At 35.5% G+C, this 20,361-nt stretch overlaps 1 long non-coding RNA gene across 1 annotated transcript; it reads left to right on the forward strand.

Moving 5' to 3' along the window:
• The first annotated feature begins 4,056 nt into the window (after window positions 1-4,056).
• On the forward strand, window positions 4,057-7,819 carry LOC133878305 (uncharacterized). The gene is made up of 3 exons (XR_009901874.1): window positions 4,057-4,394; window positions 6,134-6,206; window positions 7,574-7,819. It is a non-coding gene; the product is annotated as an uncharacterized LOC133878305 (long non-coding RNA).
• Window positions 7,820-20,361: the final 12,542 nt, after the last annotated feature.

A 20,361-nucleotide genomic window follows, 5' to 3' on the forward strand; every position in this document is an offset into this window, starting at 1 on the left:
AGAAGTCCAATAATTTTTCAATTGGTATCAGAGCAGGTACACTATGTTTAGGATTTATTTCCTGAGTGTGATCCTCATCTCTTTGTGACTTCTATTTTTTTTACACCTTTTATCATGAATTCTTCCCAGTTATCTAATGAGGATTATGATATTAAGCTCTTTAAAGTTTTTAATAAATTGAAGAATGCTCAACATTCTAAAGTTTTTTATAAAGAGCTTAAAAAGGTGAAGCAAGAAAAAGAGTCTTTGATTGTTCAATTATCTGAATCACATGCTTTGATTGACTCTTTGAAACCTGAGAATACCATGCTATTTGACATTATTGATACAGTTGAAAATAAATTAAAGGAATCTGAAAATCTCTTGAAAAAAATTCTCTAGTGATAATTTGAAGAGCATGCTTTATATTCATTCAGATATTTCTAACAAGCCTGCTTTAATTGTTGATGATATGAGTACTTCTACTTCACATGCTTCTGATTTTGAATTAGATTATGTTGATATTTAGCCTGTGATAGTAGATGCAGCTTTTTTTGATAATTCTTGCTTGAATAATTGTGTGATGCCAAAATCCAAGGAATCATGAACACGAGGTAAATTTATTTCTACTTGTTACAATTGTGGGAAAATTGGTCTTATTATGCCAAATTGTTATTTGTTGAAATCCCACAGGCCTTGAATTAAGCAGGATGCTTTGAGGAAAGTGAAATTGAAGATTCTTCCTCATCTAAATATGTCCCTCCTCATAGGAGACATATAAAAGGTAAGGGCAATGTTATTTGTAAGAATGCTAATCATAATTCTGCAGAGAATTTCAAGAAGCATTCAAACAAAAGAAGCTTGCCCACCTATCATCACTGCGGCTTCACCAGTCACATCCGACCCAATTGTCCACATCTTCAGGCTCAAAAGTCGAAGGTACAAAGGGAGCAGCCAGCAAGAGCTACTTCAGGCACTTTACCTTCGACAGCACATCAGGCTCCACGGCATCAGCAGCAGTTTGTTCCTGCCAATCAAAGTGGCAAACCAAAGAAGAACAAATCAAGGGGCTACAAGAGAAAGCCGCAGAAGCCCATTAGCTACCATGACTATGAAGGGTTTCTGAGTCTGATGAAAGGTATGCTAAGGAGAATGGACAACATGGACAAGACTTGCAAGCCACCGCCACGGGTCAAGCAAGTATGGGTCAAGAATGATGAGACCATTCACCCCTTGCGGGGGAGTGGACTCACCTAGTTGGTGAGGTCTTCCATGCCTAGGATTTTGGTTCCTAAATCCTAGTGCATGTCAGGTATGTTTGCATTGCATTGTTTATCATGTCATATTTTATTCATGCCTTGCATTTTGTTTGAGGAACCGTTTATTTTATCCCCCATATTTTCTCTTGTTTTTCTTGAGAAACATCTACAGATATTTATTTTGGGGATGACAGTTAAAGCACGTCAAGCGGCTACTTTTCCATCTTGGTATTTCTAAACCTCTCTCCCTGAGGACAGGTTTGGTTTTACCTTACATGCTGGGACTAGATGTCATTTCCTTTTCCATAAGCATGTCTTTGTTGTTTTTCTGTGTATTAGTTTTCAACAAAAAAAAAAATAAAAATGGAGGAGAAGATGCGGAACATTATTTTTTCTTTTGATAGCTTTTCAAATATTGCATGTGTTTTTGCCTGATATCTTAGTTCATTGTGCATTGATTAAATATGCTTATATATGATTGAGAGTTTATGCATGATATCTGCTAAGTTTTCCTGTGACATCTTAATGATAGATAGTTACTTTCCTCATGTGATGAAAATGTGCACTATCCAAGGCTCCCCTAAGGTACATCATTTTCCTCTCTGACTTCTTGCTTCTATAAATTCTAATGAGAGAGATGTCTTTCATTAAGATGGTCAAATTGACCAGATGCTAGTTGAACCTAGAACCTAGAACCTAAAAATTCTGGCATTCTCTCTAGGTTGCAGCATCACTAGAATCAAGCAGTAATTCTTCAGTTTTCTGTGCTATATGCTTACATTCACTGTTTCTGTGCTGAAATAAGCCTTTTCGTTCATGGTGCAAGTAAAATTTTACCTTGTCCTTCAAGGTACAAGTAAAACAATTCGGTGCTGCATCTTAGGGGGAGTATATCAGATAAGGGTGGCTAGGCCCTAGTAAGATAAGGTTTGACTCTTGACTGATCTTTCGTTGATTTTCTCTCTTGTCTAGAAAATCTAGTTGCTTTTTGTCATATCAGTTAAATTCATACCTTTTGGGAAAAGTCTTCACACACACACACACGCATTGCATAGTTGAGTAATATATTTAAAATTTCTATCTGCAGGGAAATTTGTGCTTATTGAATGCTTAACTCTCATTTATATCTTTGCATATTTTTGCAATGCTATTTGACTGTTTTATCAGTTGATTATACATGCGTGTTCTGAAGCTAGCTTTAGGGAAAAATATTTTTCTGCAAATTTTTCTCCAGTCTCAAATTTTTAGTGTGAAGCATCCGGACGGACCTTTTTTTTTTTTTTTTTTTTTTTTTTTTTTTTTTTTTTTTTTTTTTTTACGTCCGGACGAGCACAGTCTTATCGTACGCTGTCCTAGCAGTAGCCGTTCGGACGGTTAAGTGACACATCCGGACAGGATCTCTATAGGTTTAAGACTTGCTTCTCTTTCTCTGCCATACACACATCTCTGCATTTTTATCATGGTATGTTGTGTGTTTTTCTCGTGGATTTCTCTCGAGATTTTGGCATTCTTTGCACATCTCTTTTCATCCTATGATCTTCATTGTGTCTTCCATTATTCTTTTAAGTTTTTGTACTTTTAGAATATTGGAATATTTGTTGGGATATTTTCTTGAGATAGTGTGCATGAAAATCCAATTCTGTCTGTGTGTTGGGTTGATATTGATATATCTGGGTCATTTGGATTGCGATCTTTGTTTTTGTAATTCTTTGGCATCCATTTGTTATCCGTCCTAAATACCACATTATTTTTGGAACTAACATGATCTAATGGTATTTTTGGAGATATTTCTGGTTGGTTTTGGTTCAGGAATATGACATCCAGCGGCTCCCAGCACAATGTTTGACAGATGGATCCTTTGGAAAACTAACTATTGTTGAGGTCGGATGTTCAAAATTCCAAAGGTCTCAGGATTAAGATGAGCTTTTCCCCTAACTCATGCAGAACCTTCCGTAGCATTCCCTCAAATCTGTATTAGTTAGAGGTTCACTGGTGAATCTCCTCATTTATCTAGCAGACCAATTGCTTAGAGGATGTCAATCTGCGGATAATCAGTTTCAGGCTTTGCAAAATCAAGAGATAGAAGGTTTTTGAGTCTATGGTTTTTCAGCCTTTTATACGGATTTCTCTCCGTTACTTGATTTCAGTGAATCAACAGGATTTGGTACTTGGAGGATTTCTGGTCCTCTCTTTTGGGCCACTTGCAGACTCTTCTCTATTTTCCTATTGTTTTGGATTTTAGAACGTTTTTGTCTATGGATATTATTACTCTATTTACCCTTGTCCTTCTAAGACATTTAGGGGGAGTTTTTTTTTTTTTTTTTTTTTTTTTTTTTCTCTCTCATTACTCTATTTTACCCTTTGTCTGTAAAGACCAAGAAATTAAGTGGGGAATTTATCAATTAATAAATCATATTTATTAAATAAGACGGATTAATATTATATTCTAAGCGATGTTTATGTTATTGAAATAAAATAAGTCTAGGATAAAATAATAGAATTATAATAATAATAATAACAATAATGGACCCTAACGGAATAAGTAATTAATTGGATGGGTTGAACATAATTAAAATAAATGTGGAGATACTTATTAATTACCAAATGATAGAAATAAAATAAAGTGGGGTTTTATTATAAATTGAAATAGTTGGGGCTTTATTTAAAAAGAGAATCTCCCCTTGCCATGTGTCGGTCTATGATTTGGAAGGAAGAGATAACCTTATCCATTTTTCTCCCCTCTCAAACCACACACGTGTCCCCTTCCCTTTTATTTCTTTCTTTTTCCTTTTCTTCTTCTTTCTTTTCTCCCCACCCAACGCAGCACTCTTCCTTCTTCTCTTTTCTTTCTTTCTTCTTTCCTCTTCTCTGTTCTTCATTTCCCTTCCACCCGAGAGACACCAAACAGAGAGAGATGCGGAGAATGAGAGAGTGAGATCAAGAGATTGAGAGGGATGAGACTCGGGAGAGAGAGAGAGAGAGAGAGAGAGAAAAGAGCAGATCCGGTGGATCCGTGAGGGAGACCCGAGTGAGACCCGGTCCTTCTGGAGGTCCGGTTGGTGGCTAGATGACGGTGGTCGGCGCTGGTGAAGCAGTGGGTCGAATTTCGGTGACTCCTAGTGCGATTTTCGATGATTTGTGGGGATTTTTCTATAGGTAATTCCTTGCAACTCTTGTGGTTTCATTTAGGTTTATTATTGGTTGATATGGGTATTTTGTTTGGGTTCTTGGAACGGCTGAGCCGTGATTGTGGTAGATCATTTTCTAGGTGTGGGTTGAGGTTGGTTTGATCGATGGGTTGTATGTGTATGTGTGATTGGGGGTTGATGGTTTTAGTTGGTGATGGGGGTTCGGCCGATCAGTATTTGGAGCTTTATTGATTTTTGGTTGTTTGGTGTTAAAGCATTAGTTGGTGTTCTTGAAGCTAGATTTTTATGGGTATGATATTTAGGTTTGATTTGGGTTGATTTTCAATGGTTGATGTTTAAGATTTTTTGATTGTAAATCTGAATGGGGGTATTGAGGTGAAATCAGAAATTGAGAATAGGTTCTGAAATTGGGGATGTTTATGGTTGATGATTTTCAGAATTGGGTTAAGTTTTGGGAAGAAATTTGGTGGATTGCTATGGCTTTTGTTAAATCTGAATCTAGGGTTTATGGTGAATTTATGGGTTGATGATTTTGATGAATGAGTTGTTGATGTTTATAATTTAAAGATTGTGCTAAATGAGGATGAAAGTTTGATTGGGTTTGGTTTAGGTTAAAATCTAGGGCTTATGCTATGATTTTCGGGATTGGCCTAATGGTATATTTTGTATGTGGGTTTCGGTTTTAGTGATGTTATTTTGTGTTTAACAATCTAGAATAGGTTGCTGATTTGGTATGGTGTTCATTGGGTGTATTGTTGGTGGAATCTGAAATTTGGAGTTGATTTTTGGGTATGTTCATTTAAATGTTTATTTGTGTTAAGTTTGTATGTGAGAGTTTTAAGCTTGATGATTTATTTGTAATGGCCAAATCTGTGTAAAGGAGGGATGGTGGATCCTTATGGAAGGTTGTTGGAATTGTTGGAGGATATTCTTGGTAGCATATGACTAATGAGTTTAGATAAATTAAAAGAAGAATCTAAAAGAAGGAAGGGAAACAAATGGTGAAGTAAAATGAGTGATAGATGATGAGGTAGCATTATTAGAATTGTGGTGGACTAAAAGCAAATTGAACCCATGTATAGTGCTTAGCTTTTAGGCCTATGTATATACCTCAAGTTTTTGTATGTGTAAATATTAGTAACCTAAAGTAATAGGTGTTACTAAATTGCAATGCTATAAGATCAAAGTCTTAAATCTAAACTACCTAAATGGTTAGTAATTAATAATAATGTTAAAGGATTATAAATTACTCAAATAACCCTAAGCTTGTAAATATAAGTTAGAAGACTTATAGAACATATAGTTGTAATATAAATCCATTATGTGACAACCTAATAACTAATTCACCTAACCATATCCATATAGTATTTATGTGTACTAATGGATTAGGTTTAAGTGTTAGATGTGTATATGTATATATGTATGTATATATAGACATATACATGTACATGGCTTATATGTATAAATATATATTGTCAACTTAGTAAGTACATGACAAGCTATAAAATGGTTAGTAAAACTAACGTAATACAACAATAATGAATGCGCTTAAGAAAATAATAAACGCACCTTAGTGTTAATAAACGTAATATAATATGAACCAAAACCTAAATGATAATCTAACAATAATTTAGGGTACTTAACTAGACATAGACACGGGTAATGTGACGTGTGAGCACGCGGATAGTTTATGTGTCATAGAGTGTAGAGTTCCATAGCGTAGTCTAATGTTATAAGTGTTTGCAGGATAGTGTCCAGATTGGAGACTTCATGGGGTTCTCCAATATTGAGTTCGAGTCAAGAGTCCAATGCAGCCAAGGTGATATTTTACTCACTGAGAAACTATTATTTTTATGTTTATTAGAATAGCAAAATATGTGTTTTATAAATCCGAACCAACTGTATGTTGAATATATCTGTTTTGGTTGATTTGAGTAGTTTCAACTATGTTCAAATAATATCAATGATGTTATGAAATAATGTATGGATGAAATGTGTAGAATTATTTTTAAAGTATTTGAATGTGAGCTGCGGTTGGGATTTAAATTATGCAAAGTAGAATGATAAAGTTTCATGTTAATTGGTTTATTGTATTTGAAAAAAGCATGATTTGTAAAGAATAGGAGAATAGAGTTTGAATTGTAAAGCATAAAGCATGAGCATAAAAGGAATGAAAGGACAAAGTACAAAGAACGAAAGGAATGAAAGGACAAAGCACAAGGAATGAAAGGATTGACATAAGGAATGGAAGGACAATCATGAGCATGCATATCATTGTTAAATTGTATAATGTTTTCATGATATAGAATATTGTAGTTTTTATGCTAGATGTATTAGTATGCCTAAGAGTTTTAATGGCAAAAGAGCTTATGTATACTGTTATCGTCTAGTTGCATAATTTTATAACATTGAGCTTGGATGAACAAGAACATTGTCATGGTTCGGTATGAGTAATACAGTGTCCTAGGAGTAGGTAGATGAATTGTCGTGGCACGTCAGTAGGAAGTGCTTGGATACCCGAGTTTTACTCTAGTAACCGCATGGATAACTACATGCTCGACATGAAGTTGTAATGCCCTAGGATTCTGTGTTAACCATGTTCGGAAAATGATAGTAAGCTTGTACTAAAGAGCGAGATGGCATGTTTTAAGCTTAGTGTGCTTGGTTTTGACGCTTTTGGTTGCAATATCAGTGTGGCTTGGGAGTAGGTAGATAGATTGTCGTTGCACATCAGTAAGAAGTGCTTGGATATCAGAGTCTTACTCTAGTAACCGCATGGACAACTATGTGCTTTGACATGAAGTTGTAATGCCCTAAGGCACAGTGTTATCACAGTTAATAACGTTAGACCTATGTGCATTTGAGCTACCAACATAAAATTATTATTGTAGGTGGGTTTATATGTGGTTGCTTCCATGCCAATGGAACTTCTACGTATGGGTCCAACTACATAGTATGCTTTAAATGTTTTCTGATAGTCGATGTTCGCTATATCAGCTATGGGGGTTTTCAAACAAAATTTTATAAATTGGTAGCTGTTATAGTGTACGCGAGACTAAAAAGAAAAGTTGGTTCTTTGCGAAAGCTCAGTTAGTTTAATATCACTGAGGCGGTGAACTCATCATTTCACCTATACGGATGTGACAAACCCCCACAACCATATAGATAGTGTTCCTTTGGCTGCAGGTACTTGGGTCGTAGTTGATGGGAGTGTAGACGTGCATTTGAGATATTATGACCAGAGCTCGCCGCGACGGTCGTAAATGCGGGACCATGGGCGTCCTCAGCTTTATAGGTTTTGTTATGGCTTGTGACGCATGTGTCACTCGTTATTGTATAAAGCCATTTCTATTATGTATTTATATTGAGGAAAGACTTAAACACGTAGATGTTAAATGGCTCTTGTTGTTATTAATTTATGATAGATGTTTAAGATGTGATTTCCGCTATTGAGTTTATGTTTTCCGCTGCATAGTAGTTAGATGTTGTACTCTGATTTACCAGGTACATATTATGGGGTATGCACCATATGTTGGCTTTGCGACACATCGTCGTGCCACTGTGAGGATCCATTAGTATTTTAAGAGATTAATATTTATGAAATGTTTTGTATAAAAAAAAAAAAAATGGATCGTCACATTGTCCCTTTGTGACAAAAAATGGGGAGTAATTTTTGATTTGGAGCGGGATTGTATTTTTAACCAGTCAAGTGATTTTTGTCCAAGAATGGCCAAAGGGGGAGTTTGTTAGTTTTTGTGTTGGCTGTATTCTGTTGGACAAAATCACTTCTATGTAATGTTGTTGTTTTCACAGGGATGCTGCTTTATCCAGAGTATACTCTTCAGCTATGTTCTTCAAGACGATTCTGTGAAGTTTTCAAAGAAGTTTATTTCGGTTCCCTGTCAGCCGTCCAGACGACGTGGTATTCCGTTCGGACGCCCATCAGTGTCTAGAAGCTTTAAACAGTTCAAGGTTGCATCGGTCCGGAAGACGTGGTTATACCGTCCGGACGATGTGGTTATACCGTCCGGACGCCATTCAGTGTTTGACAAGCATTAGGGTTTCTGCCTCAAGACGCAGTTATAGGAAGACGGCTGCAACCGTCCGGACGATGTGTGATCCCTTCGGACAATGTTCTCTATAAGGCAAGACGTGCATACAAAGTTCAACCGTCCGGACGACAGTCTTCATGGTCCGGACGATCAAGCTTCATATATGGAAATTGCGTGCACCAGTTCAACCGTCCGGACATCACCCTTCAGGGTCCGGACGCTCCAAAGCCTTATTATGGTAATTACGTTCAGACAAAGTGCAACCGTCCGGAAGCTAGGGCAACACCGTCCTGACGCGGCCTTGTTATGGAAGCTTTCAGTACTATTTTGGAAAGGCGGTTGCAGTTGACCGTCCGGACGCTCGGTCAAGCCGTCGGGACACCCTCGGGTATTTTGATCATAATTTTTTACTCAAATATCGGATTGGGACGAAATCAACGTCGTTGGAAAGCTAACAAAAAATGTTGTAAATGGAGTGTCCAAATGGCCAATAGAAGCATCGGGAAGGCCCCCGTCCGGACGGAAACATCTAGCGTCTGGATGGCCCTGCGAAAATTCTAGAATTGCTTTTTAGACAAGGAAAAGTTGCCCGTCCGGACGGCCAAGGCTCCCGTCTGGACGCGGGTGCCACAAGCTCCATTTTTGACTCAAATTAAGGCTTCTAAAGCCTATAAATAGGGGGTTCTAGGCATGCATCCAACGCCGAATTTGGTGGTGAATTCCTTATAGCTTAGAGAGGGTGTTTAGGGAGATATTGAAGATCTGCTAGCTCTCTAGCTTTGCCAGTGTGTGATTTGATCAACTGTGAAGTCTATCTTAAGGGTTGGCCCTAAGGTAAATGATTTCATTGAAGACCCCTTCAGGTAGGAGACCTGGTTGGGAGGCGTTCGTGTTGGGTTACACGTTAGAGAGTAAGGTACGACCACTGCATCAGGGGTATGTGAGTGTTACTACTTTGTATCTAGTCTTGTCTTCTGAATAATAGATATCCTTAGTTTGGTTGCCCCGAAGTGGTTTTTCTCTTAATTGAATTTCTACTTCGTCAACAAAATATTTGTCTCCTTTAATTCCGCATGTAATATTTTGTTGCACATTGTTCACACACACTTGTTAAAATTAGAAGTCCAATAATTTTTCAGTCATGTTACCAGAAAGAGATCTTCATCACCAACGTCCTACAATTGATTAGGAAGTTAGCCGTAGCTAAGAATGGTCACCCTAGAATCATCGGTATCTGAATCCCAACATTCTGAACCGGCTTTGTGTCAAGCACAATAAAATCCAAGGGGAAATAAAACTTGTCCACTTTTATCAAAACATCCTCAATGATTCCCCGTGGTCTCTTCACCAACCTGTCAGCCAATTGAAGCGTCATGGATGTAGGCTTTTGACTGAATAGGGTAAGAGATTTACACTTGTTCCAAGATCTAATAAAGCCTTCTCAATCCGGCTGACTCCTATCATGTAAGAGATAGTAGGACACCCAGGTTCCTTGTACTTTATGGGTAGCTTGCATTGAAACTGACCTGCTTGGTCAAACAAACTTTCTTCGGGACATTTGTTCTCCTCTTAACTTTAATCAAGTCCTTCAAGAACTTGGCATATGATGGCACTTGCTAGATGACATCCAAAAATGGGATATTGATTTGGACATGTTTGAACACCTCTAGAATGTCCTCAAACTTCCCTCCATTTTGAGGCGCCTGTAATCTGTCTAGGTATGGCGCCTCAGGCACAAATGACTTAGGAGGATCCTCAACAATGGGTGTGGTTTTAGATGGCTCCACATCTCTGTCCTCATTGCTGCCATTATCTTGCCCTTGAGGCACATCAAGGTTATCTTCAGGAAGAATCACTTGGTTGTCTACTTGTCTCCCAGACTTTAGTGTGACAAATCGCTTATACATGCTCCTACCCTTGGATTTGAAGAGCTTGCACCAGCAAACTGTAACTTCAGATTGGGTGGGCTGACTAGGGAGTTTTCCCTTCTCTCTCTCACCCAAGTGATTTGCAATTTGACCAATCTGAACCTCTATCTTGGCAATCGCCTAGGTGTTTACCATGGTAGCATTCTTCACTTCACTAATTGATTGGCCCGTGAGCTGCATGAAGACCTTGAGAGTGTCTTCCAAAGTAGACTATGAAAAAGATGCTGGCACTTGAGTGGGTGCTTGGTATGCCTATGCTGGCTGAGCCGAATGACCATGATTATGAACCAGTTGATGAAATTTAGGAGGGTATTGATTTTGGGCATGATGAGGGGCGCCCCCTGATTCATGGGTTGGTTATGCTTCCAAGAAAAATTAGGGTGGTTTCGCTACCCAGGGCTGTAGGTCTTGGAGAATGGTCTATTTGCTTGCTTTCGATAATCATTGAAAGCGTTCACTTGTTTCATCGAGCACTCAAAAAAATTTGTTAAAGATGGACAATTCCATGCTAAGTGCATAGGACTAGCATAGATGGAACAACTATTAACCTTGAATGTGTTGGCGACATTGATGGACTGACCTACTGCGAGAGCATCGACCTTCCTTGTGAGGGCATCTATCTTTATCCTCAAATCAGTGTCTTCCTTAACTTCATAGATGCCTCATTTCTTGAGAATACGGGCAGATTTATCATGACAACTCGAAAAATCCCACTATTGCGAGTTGTCGGATAACTTGTCCAAAGTCTTGTAAGCTTCATCCCCCGTCAAGCTAAAAAATTCTCACTCATTCATTGACTCGATCATACTACGGTTGGGTTGAGTCAATCCTTGGTAGAATAACTGAACGAGTCTCTATTTCTCATATCCATGTGGGGGGCATTTTATCAATAACTCCTTAAACCTTTCCTAACTTTCTAAAAACTTCTCATCCTCTTCCTGAGTGAAAGAACTGATCTTCTTTCAGTACTCATTCACTTTGGACATCGAGGAAAACTTATTATAAAACTTACTCAACAGGTTTCCCCAAGATGTAATAGACCCAGGCATGTTTGAGTCAAACCATGCCTTGGCTCTATTGTGAAGAGAGAAATGGAAAAGTCTAAGGTGGACCGACTCCTAAGAGAAGTTCTAGAACTTGAATGTGGCACAGATATCTTTGAACTTCTTCACATGGTTGATGTGAAGTTTTAGATCAAAGTGGGTGGCATTGGTAGGTGGCAATACTATACAAGAAGGAGAGTTTGTGTAACGTCCCGCTTTTACAAAAAGCGTAAGTGAAATTTTTTGAATTTTCACATGACATTACTAACTTATCAAAGTTAAATATTGGCAACGTATTATAAATAGATACAATACAGACTTGGGAATTAAATGACACTTCAGAGCTTCTACTGAAATACCTCAAAATAGATATAGTAAGCCCATCAGTATAATTATACAAAGCAGTAGTAGTCATGCCTCACAAGGCAAGATAGTCATACAAGGCAAAATATCTACATAACTGCAGAATTATAAATATTGTCTTGAGCTAGGTTAATTACAACGGGGTAGTTCCCAAAAAGAAAGGCAATCTAGCCTCACAAAAACCAGTATCAGGAACCATCTAAGAGTCTGGACAGTCCAGATATTCTCTTCTTCATAACCTGAATTATCACACATTATAGGAAGAAAACAACAACATAAAATACTAAAATGAGTCCACTGTTTCCCATAACAATATGAATGCTGATTTAATAAATGCTACATAATGAAATGGCTTTATGATTATATGTATACGCAATATATAATCTATGGTCGCGAATCATAGACATAAATTGAATATAAACATAATCATAAAGCAGTGATATGACAGTTTTAAATGCAGAGTTTTAAGTATTTCCCTTTTTCCACTCCTCTGTTGGCCTAGGCATGGTTAGCGTCTTATTTGAAGCTTGGGCTTCCTCCCTTTAACTTTTAATTATTTTCTTTGGGAGCCTAGGCTCCTGGAAACCTCGGTTTCCATGGTGACCTAGGTACACCAGTTTTTGTATCTATTATTCTCTTTTCAGGTACCTCCTCATTCACTGAGAACCTAGGAACTCATGTAAAGCCTCATGTACCCACTGTGGATCTAGATCCAACAGCTTGTTATTAGACAGATTATTAAAAATAACAAAACGTGCAAAGTCACATGCACAATCAGGTAAATAAAACAGTAAACATATATTATAGGAAAAGTCAACCAGCTTCATCCTCAGTAAGTATAGAGATACTTACTAGTTTCTCCTCTAAAGATTTTCCCAACAACTGCATAATTACATTGTAATAACAATAGATTAATAAAAAGCACTATAACAATATTTATTATTACTACACTTATCCTCAAGAAATTATTATAACAATCATCCTAATATTTCCATTTATAAATTGGTTGACGATATTGATGTTTGGTTCTCTTAATCAAGATATTGAACGCCATCTTAAATTATTGAGTAATGAAACTTAAATATCTTCTTTTATTAACCCTTAATTCCAACTAGTATATAGATATATTTATTTACATATAACTCACATACATGCACGTATATTTTCTTCAAGCCAATTATCACACACTTTCATTGTCTCTCCACACAAGTATATTTCTTTTTATTACTCCACTTCTCTATTCCAATCTCATTCTCCCTACTTATTATTTGCACACACATATATCTCTATATATATTTACATATTATAAGTTAATAAACCCAAACACACATATATTCCTACAAAGTCACACACCCATTTCCTTACTAGATATATCACATATCAAAACCTCAACACACATTCTTACACTTATATTTTCTTGATCCATTTCAAACACAATTCACTCACTCCAACTTACTTTCCTCATGTAGTAAACACCCACACCCACATGCTTACACATATACACATACATACATAATATAAATTAGCAAACTCTCACACAACATACATATATGTACATAATCAAAGCAAGAACAAATCATAGTTTGAAAATAGCAAAAGGACTACTTGTTCTTTGAGAAGTTTAAGGGAGAAGATACTTACCAAAGCTTCTTTAAAGTGACTCAAATGGTGGAGAAGAGTTGCTGTCTAGAAAAGGGAAGGTACTAACAAAAAGAGTGATGCTCTATTTTGGATGCAAAACAGAGATTGTTTAAGCTCTAAATTCCCTACTGGTTTGTGATGGATTGAGGGTGGTATAAGGCTTTAATTTGGCTTACTAGGTGTTAGAAAGTAAGGTGAAATGAGGGGAATTTTTGTGCTCCAACTACTGCATTAAAAGAAAAGATGAACAACAGGTTTACGTGAGATATAGAGAGGAAGAGTTGCTAAAATCTAGTCACCCATGCATGCTATATATAGAAATCTTGAATGGCTGAGATCAAGCCAGCAAGAAAGTACTTCAATGGCCAGATTTGAGCCAAATAATCCTCCAAATCCACAGCCTAAATCTCCCATATCTTCTAGAATAGGATTTTCATATCTTTAGGTAATAATTACTAAATATCTATGAAAATCTAGTTGGCTTTGAACTAAATTGGGCTAACTAGACTAACGAAAAGAGGTTATGGTCGTCTGGAACAGAGAACACGGTGCGGGTACAAGAATCAAGGGTTAAAAATCGCTCATCGTTGTTTCAACGTAAACTGCACCGCACTGGATAATTAAGTCGCTCAATCGACTATTCAGTCACTCGATTGACTTCAGCCCAGAATCTCTCGATCGACTATAAAGTCGCTCGATCGATCCTATTTTCCTGCAAATATTAGTTCGCTCGATCGATCGACTGTAGAGTCGCTCGATCGACTTTGGTTAGTAATTTATTTACTAACCCGATGTCTCTACATGTATAAATATATAATTTTATTTAACCTAATAATAATTATTAAGCCTTATACCTATGCATGCTTCTGCACATATTTTTATTTATGTGACGATATCTTAAGCATAGTGTTTTTACCGGGTATTACAGTTCGTCGCAACAGGTGCGAACAAATCCCTAAGAGATCTAGTATAATCCATGTTTTCTGCTCTCGGCTGCTCATACTCGACCTTAGGCTGCTCCATATTCTCAGGTTGGTTATCTCCCATCTCAACAGTCTCTCTCTCAACAAGTGTGATTTCTCCTAAGAGTCATTTCTAATACGGGATCTAAAGGTATCAACTCTAAGTTCAGGGATTTCCGACCAAGCATACACCAAACAACAAGTGCTCAATTAAACTAACTAAACAAAATTTTTTTTAAAAAAAAAAAAAATAGAGAGAGAAAAAGAAAGAAAGAAAGAAGGAAAACAAACAAAGATAATGTAAAAACAAAAACAAAATACTAAGAAAATAAACAAACCAAAAAGAAATTGCAAAAAAATTTCTTAGTTGTTTTCGGTCAGTTGTTGCTGCCTGTAGCGATGCGCTTGAGCGTGTTGAGGTGTGCTCGAGCGTAGGTACACCGTGATCTTGAGCGCAGGTGCGGGATGGATCGAGCGCAGTTGCGGATGCTTTGCTGTCCATGTGCTCTAGTGTCTTGGCAAGAATTGGAATTTTGCGGCAGCAACTGAAACAGAACTGAAAAAAAAATAAAAAAAATAAAAATAAAAAAATAAAAAAATAAAAAAATTTTGTTAGAAAAATAAAACAAAAAAAAAATAACAAAAATTGCAAGAAGAAAAATAAAACAAAAATCTACCCAAACTAGTAGAAAAATAAAATCAATTCAAACAAAAATCAATTTTCACAAATCAATAAATTCCTTGGCAACGGCGCCAAAAACTTGTTGTGAGTTTTAAAGTACTCGCAAGTGCACGAATAGTATTCAATATAGTGTGTGTGCAAGTGCGAAGTCGAATCCACAGTGAATTTTGTTGTAAAAATCAATTTTTATTTAAAATAATCTTATTTTAACATAGTTCCTAATTTTTGGGGTTTTATCCTGCAAAACAATATACTAAATAAAAGCAATTGATGGAAAGCACTAAGGTTTTCAAAAAGCAGCAAGGTTTTCAGAATCCACCTCGCCAAATCAAACAACATATTCTTGTATTTTATTCATACAACCAACAAACAAATAAGCCTCATACATTGTTCAAAGTTTAGTAAAAATGCATGTTAAATCATTTAATGAATCCAACCATTAAACAAATCACAACGAATACTCAATTGAAATCAAATCATTCACTGCATCCGTTTGATAAACAAATCACAATGGATATCCTCTTTCAATTGAATGATTCGATGTATCCATTAGTTGAAACACATAGAATATTCAACTTTTAACAAATAATCATCACAACATTCAATCAAAAGAAATAAATCAATTAATTGAATTGGACTTGAACACTATTTTGATTAAACATCGAAATTGTATAAAATAAAATCTCAAGAATGTGAGTGTAATCAATGGCGAGGTTTCATCTTCAACCTTAGTTGAAGATTTTAGCATCTTATGACTAAAAGCAACAACCTAACTTGAATTGAAAACATAAAAAAGTCAATGACTTACAAAAATAAAAAAGTGCAAAAGAACTCACAAACGTGCAAAAAGTAACGCACGAACTGCTAGGTCTGAAAATAATCTCTTACTAGTGCCTCCTACTCACTAGTGTTTTCAAGAGGAAAAGATATATAAATATACTATACATGTCTAGAGTTTCGGCGCCTCAAATCTTGAAGAAAAACGTGTCTTCTTTTTTTTGCCATTTCACGTGAACAGTTGCTAGGTTTTAAAAATAATTCACACCAATGTACCGCACACATTTAACCTTATATTCCTATTCTCCTATGACAAATACCTCTTGCATGGCCAGGTCAGCCATAGTGCTTTTAGATGCTGTTATTGCTCTTAAGTGGGGCCGAGCATATGTAGAGTTGGTAGCTATTGTTTCTGGCGAAGACAGCAATAGTTGATCTAGACTAGGCATATTAGCGATTACAAAATATTTCCAAGCTTGGCCCTTCATTTTAGCTTCCATGTCTCCTACAAGTAATATTGCGGTACCAACTTCTAGGAAACTACGTGTTCTCCTGCCTTGGTTTGTATCATAGTAGGTGGCCTTTCAAAAGTGTCAAATACCTTGGAACTACCGCCGGGACTCCTAGAGTTTCGGCGCTTCTTTGTAATTCCACTTAAAAATCGCAATTTTCTCTTAATAACCTGCAAAACACTTAAAACACCAAAACTAACCAATAACATCAGAAAATAATAAAGTTAAAGGTTTAACATATGCAAAGTAAGGGGTCCAAATATACAATATTTGGCACTCATCAATTTATTCTAATAAAATGTATATATTGGAAGTTTATAAATTCAATCTATTGGGTCAATAAGTTTTATTGTTGCATTTTAGTATTAATCAATAAATAAATAATTGAATTTATCGTGGTACTAATATGGATTAAAGTCTGAAAAATAAAAATGTGTGGGACTTTTAATTTGTTAATGTGGAATTAGTGAGTTATATTTTTACTCCCACCTTTGATTTTAGAAACTCTCACCATCTACTATCTAAATAATAAATATATTCATTTTCTGAAACTCCATTACATTTTAAAAAATTGGTCATCATTCTTATTAAATTTGAGATGGTCCAATTTGGCTATAAATAGCTCCATTTGTATACCATCCCTTAACACAAAGTAGACAAATACACTAAACAAGACATATATTATATTTGAGAATATTCAAGTAAATAAAATTATCTTTTTGGTAGAGCTTTTAATATATTGTATAATATAGATTTATCGAGCCTACATTATATATATGGTTTGGGGGTTGTATCTTAGGGCCAGTGGCGCACTAGTGAACCTATTATATGAGTTGAGATGTATTCTTGAAATATATTTTCACTCTAATGTAACACCTTAAAAGACTAGATGTCAGCGTATAGTGCTTAAGCCCAATCATATATGAGTGATATTTATTCTTATTAATCTTACCACTACAAAATTTGAATAAAACTATCTTATGTGAATATTAGATTGAAATGGAAAGTTAAACTTAATATTGTTGGTTATGGCATGTTATATTATTAAAAATATTTGAACTATTTTGTTATTTTCTAACTTATGGAACCATAGTTTTAATGTGTTTCTTGAAAGGATATGGCTTCAGTGTTGTAGCTTAAACTACATCACATATGTCGTAGAAAAAATAAGGGGCTCAGATTTGTTTAGGTATTTTTAAGTTAACTGTGTCGTTTCTTGGTAAAACAAATAGAGGCAAGCGCACATGTAAGTTGAAGTAGATGTTTCTTCGAGGCAAATAGATTGAGCACAACATACATTTTTTTTAAAAACTCAAACTTTGTGGGTTTTTAAGAGAGAGACAGAGGCAAAACCGAGAACTAGAGAGAGAAAGAGAGAGCTATGGACCAAGATAGAGAGACCAAGAACTTGACAGAGAAGAGAAAGGAGAGTGAATGAGAGGAGGCTATTGAATTGGTGAAGGCCCGCAGTATGAACGGTGGAGACAATCAAGTAGGACAATGAGTCTATACCCTCAAGTATGGAGAGAATGTGTGAATCTCTGAACACCTCAATTGTTTTGGGAGAGCTGCAAGAGATGAGTTTCGAAGGTGGTGGGGCACTGTGCTTGAGAGGTAACTATGCTGAGTGGGTTGGAGGTAGCACCATTGTTGTTGCGAGCACTTTCAAATTGCATAGTCGGCATTCGATCTTTTGTTAAGGAACTATTATGTTATCATTCCCACAGATGGTATCAAACTTTTAGAACAATTGATTGCGGGCCAAGGTAGCAATCCGAAGTACCTGCTAAGAAATGGAGAGATTAGCACAAGAGCAAGCCCGCTGGGAATAGTTCCGATACTTAAGTCTATATGATCGATGTGAATAAAATAGGAAATAGAAGATAACATTTAAGAGAAAAAGACAAAAGTCAAATTTTTACTTGGTGTTTACCGTCTTTTATAGTCAATTTGCTATAGCAGCCAATCATCACTTTATGCTAAGATCACGGGAATCAATGTTGATGTGTTAAAAGATGGGATCTAGTGTGATGCTTTGTGGCTCCATTCGGGTTTATTGGTCGATGGACGTATTCGGGTCATTAGGCCCATTAGAGTATAACACTAAAAAAATAAAAATAAATCAAAGTCATATTATATATGCACAAAACTTGAACATAAAAACTTAATTAATAATTCTGTATTTAAAAAATAACGATAATAATGATATCTAAATAATTTTATTATTATTTATTTAACATAAAAAATGTATCATATTATTAGCTTAAAATGAAAAGGAACTGATTTAGAATTCTTGCATTAAACCTCAATTTAATGAAGTCACCCTTGACTCAGGACAAAATATAGTACAAGCCAACGTAAATTAAAACATAAATAAAGAAAGAAAAGTAGACATGAAATGTGACTTCCGTTTAGATTCCACAATTATTGTATATTTTTCCCTGACTTTCTTTATAACTATCCCCTCTTCACTTAATAATAATAATAATAAATCTAGTTTGGGCTAATTTTTAATGAGAAATAATTGTTGAACAATTCTTGTACAACTTCAAAAACTTTTTCTTAAACTAAAAATTGGATACGTTATCTTACATGTGGGTTCTACATATCTAATGATTGATTTTTAAAAAAGTTATTAAAGTTGTACAAGAGTTATACGAAAATTGTAAACGTATCATATCTCAATTGTCAATACTTTTGTAGACTTATAATTTTGGGAATGTATTATTTCTACATCACTTTGGTTTACAAGTCTACTTCGAGACACATTAAGTGTAGGACCCATGCATGTGGGACCCACATGTATGGGACTCACATACAGGGACAAGCCTGAAATTTTAATGGTAAGGGGCCAAATAATTTTTTTTTTTTTTTTTGTTTTTTAAAGTAGGGGTTAAAGTATATATATATATATATATATATATATATATATATATATATATATATATATATATATATATATATAAAGCCAAATTGTAAGTAAATTAAATCTAACCCAGTTTTTATATTTTTATCATTCCCTTCAAATTAAAAATCAATAAGGAAAATTGAAAAGAAAGTTTTACGGAAAAAAATAAAATAAGAAAATCGTTGTCCAAAGATTCAGAAAATGAAAAAAAAAAAAAAAAAAAAAAAAAAAAAAAAAAAAAGAAAAAAGAAAAAAGAAAAAAGAAGAAGAAGAAGAAGAAAGTCTCTATTTCTGTATTGAAATTGAAAATTTTCAGTTTGATGAATTGTGTGCTTCTCGGCGTTCTTGCAAGGCTTGACCTGGATAACATGGCTCTTGAAGCTAACATTCTCCTTCTCATTTTGTTGGAACAGCCCACTCTAACTAACACAGTAGCCCCACTAACTGATATAAAACATAATATATTCTACACAAAACACTATATTATAGACTTTTTTAATACCATCTAGCTATATTGAAATTAATCCCCATTTTACGTTCTCTTTGTGACACATCCTTAGGAAATCGAGCTTTGCCAGGCGTATGACTACTCGAGTACATACTTGTCTTCATCCAATACACTGCTTTACTATACCCCTTTTATTTACTTTTAACAAAACCTCTACAACTTTGTAAAACTCCTTCCATTGTTACCCTTTTCAAACATATCTATTGTTATCTGTGAAATATTAAAGGAAAAAGTTTTGACAATGAAGCTATCGTTTTAGATGAGATGAAACTAGTTGAAGAGATCATAAAAGGAAAGAGGCCAAGGGGTTAAAAAAATTTATTGCTAGAGACCAATAGGCAAAAAAAACCTTAAATATATTTTTTTTAACCTTAAAATTTTGTTATTCTTAAGAGTTAGAGAAATGATACTTACACTCTTTCTTCACAACAAGGGCACAACAGGCTGACGTGGAAAGTGATTTTAATTTTTTTTTAATTTTCTTTTCTTTTCTTTTGGGATTGAAAACCGGTTGGAGGGGATTGAAATTTTCATTTCCCCTCCAACGCAGCTCTCTCTCTCTCTCTCTCTCTCTCTCTCTCTCTCTCTCTCTCTCTCT

This window comes from Alnus glutinosa, chromosome 9, assembly GCF_958979055.1.
Source record: "Alnus glutinosa chromosome 9, dhAlnGlut1.1, whole genome shotgun sequence".
In the NCBI taxonomy this organism is placed as follows: Eukaryota; Viridiplantae; Streptophyta; class Magnoliopsida; order Fagales; family Betulaceae; genus Alnus; species Alnus glutinosa.